The sequence below is a fragment of the Microcaecilia unicolor genome, chromosome 2 (assembly GCF_901765095.1).
Source record: "Microcaecilia unicolor chromosome 2, aMicUni1.1, whole genome shotgun sequence".
Classification (NCBI taxonomy): Eukaryota; Metazoa; Chordata; class Amphibia; order Gymnophiona; family Siphonopidae; genus Microcaecilia; species Microcaecilia unicolor.
The window spans coordinates 259,254,308-259,260,539 of NC_044032.1; the positions used below are offsets into that span (position 1 = coordinate 259,254,308).

General features: G+C 49.2%; 1 protein-coding gene across 2 annotated transcripts in view; it reads right to left on the reverse strand.

Annotated features, from left to right (window-relative positions):
* Positions 1-5,458, reverse strand: part of LOC115463478 (semaphorin-3F-like) — a 140,874-nt gene extending 135,416 nt beyond the window's left edge. The window contains exon 1 of one of the 2 annotated variants that reach the window (XM_030194019.1): positions 5,244-5,458. The gene's annotated coding sequence lies outside the window, so the exon portion shown is untranslated. The remainder of the gene's footprint in view (positions 1-5,243) is intronic. The other variant, XM_030194016.1, reaches the window with a different exon arrangement.
* Between the last annotated feature and the right edge of the window lie 774 nt (positions 5,459-6,232).

A 6,232-nucleotide genomic window follows, 5' to 3' on the forward strand; every position in this document is an offset into this window, starting at 1 on the left:
ATGTCAGGGGGACCAGTGCACTACAAATGCTGGCTCCTCCCATGACCAAATGGCTTGCATTTGGCCGTTTTTGACATGCACATCTTTGGTTTTGAAAATTGCCAAAAGTCAGAAACGTCCATGTCTAGAGACGTTCAAATCTAGGGACTTCCAAATTGAAGGATTTGGACATCTCTGCCTGTATTTTCGAAACAAAAGAGCCGTCCATCTTTTTTTCGATAATACGGGTTTCCCCACCCCTGGATTTCGCCGTTTTACAAGGACGTCCAAATTGTAACTTGGACGTCCATTCAAAAATGCCCCTCCATATGTTCAGATTAGATCTGCTATTCAAGCCTAAACTCAACACATTGGGTAACGGCAGACTTGCCCCTACCTGGATAATATCCTTGGCCTACCTTCACTCTGCCCCAGACTCAGCCCCTCACTATACAGATGTTATTGGGTGGTTAGATGGACAGCAGTCAAAAAGCCAGGGATAAGGAAGTTATACATTCACAGGCCACTGATGAACCTATATCTTCCTTGGAATATTGAGCCCTTTATGTCTATGGAAGGGCCTCTGTGTTTTGAAAAACTACATCTACAATCCCCAATGAAGCGTTTAATAAGGGTCATCTCTGGGTCACTGCTGGTTGCTGGCTATGTTTTAACAAATTTTGCTCTAATTCATCTTGCAAATGGAGGTGTTGTACTGGATGGCTTTCTCTACCGCGCACAGACCAATTCACCATGTTTACACACCCTACAGCCTAACAAACAGATGTGCACAGAACAAACAAGGAAAATGGAACATCACATCGCATGACTTCACCAGGGTAACTGAATGCTTGGGAGTAAAGTGAAGAGAGAGGCCCAGGACATGTCTAACAGAGAACAGTCACTTGCCATAAAAAGCACCATTCTGAATAGCATACGCATCTCATCCTTCAGCCCAAACTGGGGAACCAGAGGAGAATGCTGCCCATGCCCCAAGCTAGGTAACATCTGCCATAATGCAAAAGCAAGCACATCTGGACATTAGACCATCTGATGCATTCACTCAGGTTCCAGACCTGCTGATTCTCAAAACAACTTAATTTCGCTCTTGCTGACAGGAGCGGGATCAGAGTGGACCTTAAGCATGTGGGCAAAGTAATGTCTTACTCTGTAATTACAGCTAAACAGTAAGAATCAACAAAATGGAGCTGAACTGTGGGGGCTTTCTAGAGAGCTCAGATCTCTTTTTTACGTCTCTCACTGACCTGAAGAAGGGGCTTATGAGATCTCTAAAGCTCGGGTTCTGCAACATAATTTTGGAAGGTCACAGTCCAGTTTCTTCCGAGTCCTACAGGACAACGAGACCTGCAGCAGCTAAACATTAACAGTTTTAGACTCTGGAGATGAAGGCTGGGAATAGTTGGGAGCTGCAAGTGACACCAGCTCTCCATTTAGCCAAATGTTTCACGCTGCGCAACCTAGCATCTCTGTACCACACAAGGTGCTGTTTATAGTGCTAACTCAGTATCTCACAGGAGAAGATAATGCAAAGAATAGTTGCTTCTCTAAGATGTTGAACAAGCTGGGACAGGCTGATTCCCCCTGCAGTGAGACAGGCAGATACTCTGGTGCACTGGGAAAAGCAGAGGCATGTGAGGCTGCTCGCCCCATTCTGGTGTAGTGAGGAATGCAGCCCTCCCCCCCCCCCCCCCCCCCCCACGACTTCCCTGCAATGGGACAGACAGCCCACTCCCGCTATCATGAAGAATCCTCCTGCACTCATACAGTGGGGCATACACCCAATTTCTTTAGTGCAATAGATTGGGGGAGAAGATTCACTCTACCGCAGTGGGACAGGCATTACTCCCACCCTCCACACACTCATGCACCGACTAAAGGCATCTCCAGATCACAGCTCCAGCGTTTAAAGTGGAGAGCACAGAATCCAGGGGGTTCTGGCTTCATTTTCTCCTCCAGGCTCATTTTACTCTTGGCAGTCCTTTTTTCCCTGGAGTAGAGATAGAGAAAAGGGATGTTGTAAAAGCCTGATAACAACCAAGACTGCAGAAGCAGAGACACATCCCCTTCTCTACCTCTGCCCCAGGGAAAAGGGGTCACCAAGAGTAAACTGAGCGTGGAGAAGAAACCAGATCCTTCAGATCCAATGCTTTCCACCTCATGGATCCAAAGCAGCTTCAGCGGCTTTTAAGGTGGAAAGTCTGGGAACTGGAGGATCCAGCTTACCTATTTCCAGTCATAGACATAGTTTGCCTTTTAAGTTTGGGAACTTAAGAGTATTGGTGGTGGTGGTGGGGAGCAAGAAGGCCAATTCTGCACCAGGAGTATTTGGGGAGTGTCATCCTCCCTTTCCACCTCTGCTCTGCCGAAGTACACTTAAGTACAGTTATGCGAGAGGTACTCAGTAACTCCTAGAAAAGGTGCAGTGCCTGGAAACAGGGGATAGCTCAGAAGGACTTTAACTGGTTGACCTGAAGACATCATTCACTCAAATAAATACACATGTGCTGTTCAGTGAAACAGCATCAACAGTGAAAAGAAACATGTGCCCAGCAGGGATTATGAATGGCCTCTTCCAATCAGAAGTCCCAAAAGGTCATGGTACCAGGCACAACAGCTTCCTGCACCATTGTTACAAATGACTTCTAGCCAGAGAAGCCAGTGTCAAGTGTAAAGGTACCGGCATTAAAATATCCACAGCAATTCCTGGATCTACTGGAGGAAATGAGCTTGTCCATTGCATAAGGGTGCAGGGACACAAGGCTGATCTCCTTCAGAGCACGAGCAGCCTTGCCTTCTTCCACAGAAAACCTAGGATATGACAGCACACAAAGTGCAAGGCAGCCCAGCCAGTCTGCACAGGTTCGTTTTTGTTGCACTGTCACGGGTTCCCAGTTTATCTCTCTCTCTCTCTCTTCCCATTCTATTAGCTCTGCTCCCAGGAGAGGAGTTCTGGACAGGAAGCATGTTTCCTTTCGGTTAGCATCCAAATCTCACACGGCTCTTCATTTCCCTTCATGGGCAGATGTTCTAAAGAACTCAATAAAGTCAATTTACAAAAGAGAAAATAAACCCATCTAAAAGAAACCGCCAGGTCATAGAAAACAAGAGAGAGAGGAAATAGACATGTTCCCTGTGAAAGGAAAATATCCAGTAATCCTGTCTCCAACAAAGACATGGAATGACGCAAATTACTGTACTGTCTCAATATATTCATCCTTATTCACCGACACTTACGCGGCCACTCTGTATCCAGTGAAACACCCACTCAGTGGCTGTATTACATGTTCCACTGACTGACCATATCAATCTCTGTACTGACAGCAGCACTCCACTTGCTGACTGCTTCACCCTCTGCATTTAGTTATTGTAATTTGTAGTAATTTACAACTTTCTACAGCATAAAACATTTTTAAAAAATCAACTGAAACATAGCAGTATCACTAACAACCCATTCACTGATCACACCACCCCATGTACCCACAGGAACACCTCAGTCATTGATTATATCACTTTGTGTACCCACAGGAACACCTTGCTTAATCATCACATCACCCCATGTACCCTCAAGAATGCCCCACTCATTGACCATATCACTCCGTGTACCCACAGGAACACCCCACTCTCTGATCATATCACCCCATGAACCCACAGGAACACCCCACTCACTGACCACATCACCCCGTGTACCCACAGGAACACCCCAGTCTCTGATCATATTTATTTTTATTTTAGTTACATTTGTACCCCGCGCTTTCCCACTCATGGCAGGCTCAATGCGGCTTACATATACAGGTACTTATTTGTACCTGGGGCAATGGAGGGTTAAGTGACTTGCCCAGAGTCACAAGGAGCTGTGCCTGAAGTGGGAATTGAACTCAGTTCCTCAGGACCAGAGTCCACCACCCTAACCACTAGACCACTCCTCCACTCACCCCATGAACCCACAGGAACACCCCAGTCTCTGATCATATCACCCAGTGTACCCTCAAGAACGCCCCACTCATTGACCATATCACTCCGTGTACCCACAGGAACACCCCAGTCTCTGATATCACCCCATGAACCCACAGGAACACCCCACTCACTGACCACAATCACCCCATGTACCCACAGGAACACCCCAGTCTCTGATCATATCACCCCATGTACCCTCAAGAACGCCCCACTCACTGACCACATCACTCCGTGTACCCACAGGAACACCCCAGTCTCTGATCATATCACCCCGTGTACCCACAGAAACACCCCAGTCTCTGACCATATCACCCCATGTACCCTGTGCTTCCTGATGGTATCACCTCCTGTATCCGCAGCACATGCTGCACACTCCACTTACTGACTGCATCACGTCTTTTCCCACAGTAATGCCCCCCCTTTGCCCTTATTGCCTCACCCTGTATAACTGCAGCAATACCTATATCACTCCATATTACTCTCTTGACCACACTACTCCAATAGCTGTTTACTAACCCTTTTGCTGAATGCAAGCACTCACTGCATCATTTTCTGCACTCACAGCAATACCCCATTAGCTATTTCATACCATACTCACAGCAAAACCCCACTCACTGATATTATCACCCTCTGTCTACTTACTGACCACATCACTCCCACCACACTTTACTTACAGAAACGCCCACTCACTGACCACATCACCTTCTGCTTGTACCCACAGGACCAGTGTTATACCAAGGCTGCTGCACAGGATGCAAATATGAGGGGGGGGGGGGGGTTCAAAAATTGCTCCCAGCCCACATCTCCTTTCACTGCTGGTGTCAAAGCCGGCAGAATGGGGGACACCAGTAGGTGAGCTGCGCAGGGCACAGCAATAGCTGGGTACAGTCCTGTACAGGAACACCCCACTCACTGACTTACCCACAGCAACACCCTTTCCACAAAGCACACCAGTGTCTATACTCAGAGGAATACCCCACAGTGGCCACATAACCTTCCATATCCACAACAACCCCCCCCCCCCCCCCCGGCAGGCCCCACCACCCTCTGTGCCCACACTCCCTGACCACATCAGCCTCTTCAGCTACATTATCAGCACCCACACACCTACTGCACCAACCCTGTACCTGGCGCTGCTCAGCAGTAACAGGAGAGAGAGAGGCTGAGCTGCAGGAGATCTTCCTCTTTCAATCAATTTGCAGTTTCTTTGGCCGGGCTCTGCCCCTACCCCCCCCCCCCCCCCCCCCCCTGCATTCCTCAGTGAAAGGCAAGCGAGCAGCCTGCTGTACCTTGAGCCGGAGCCCAGCCGAGTTGGCAGCTCGGGGCAGCGAGCCCTGGGATGAGGAGGAGGAGGAGAAAGTTAAAGTCCCGGGAGAAGTGCTGGCAGCTCGGGCATGGTGCTGCTGCTGCGATCCGAATGGCTTCTGCTCTGCTGCTGTGTGCGCTGGCCGGGCGATGGCAGTGGCCGAGCTGACAGGTGGCGGCTCGTCACTGCTCCCCCTGCCTCCGCTTCGCCTGCTTTGATCGGCAGGTCAGAGGGAGGAGGAGGCAGCGATGCAGAAGGAGGGAGGGAGGGAGGGAGGGAGAGAGGGGCAGGGCAAAGAGAGAGAGAGAGGAAAGAAAGGCAAGGGAAAACAAAGAAATAAAGGGAGGAGGGAAGGGGAGGGAGGAGAAGGGAAACAAAAATAAAGGCAAGGTAGGCGGCCGGGCTAGAAGCAGGACACAGGGCGAGATTTTAGAAAGTTAGATAAAGAGGGGGAAGAGACAAGGGCAAGAGAAAAAAAAAAAAGGTAGGATACATTGGACAGGACAGGAGAGATACACTTCCCCTCCTCTCCCCAGAGTCAGCATCCCCTTGCACTCATTCCATGGGTCAGTCTTTGAGCTCCAGAGACTGAGAATCCCCTAACGCTTTTTCAGTCTCAAAGTTATAGCCCCTCACATTCACTCTTTCGGCATTGGAGTCTCAGCATCCCCTCACACTCAGTCCTGCATCCCAGAGTCTCAGAATCCTCTCACACTCATTCCTTCCGCCTCAGAGTCTCAGCATCCCCTCATAGTCACTCCATGGGCCTCAGAATCTCAGCATCCTCTTACACTCCATGGGCCTCAGAATCTTGATTCTCAGCATATCCTCACACTCACTCTTTTGGCTTCACAGTCTCAGCATCCCCTCACACTCAGTCCTGCATCCCAGAGTCTCAGAATCCTCTCACACTCATTCCTTCAGCCTCAGAGTCTCAGCATCCCCTCAGTCACTCCATGGGCCTCAGAATCT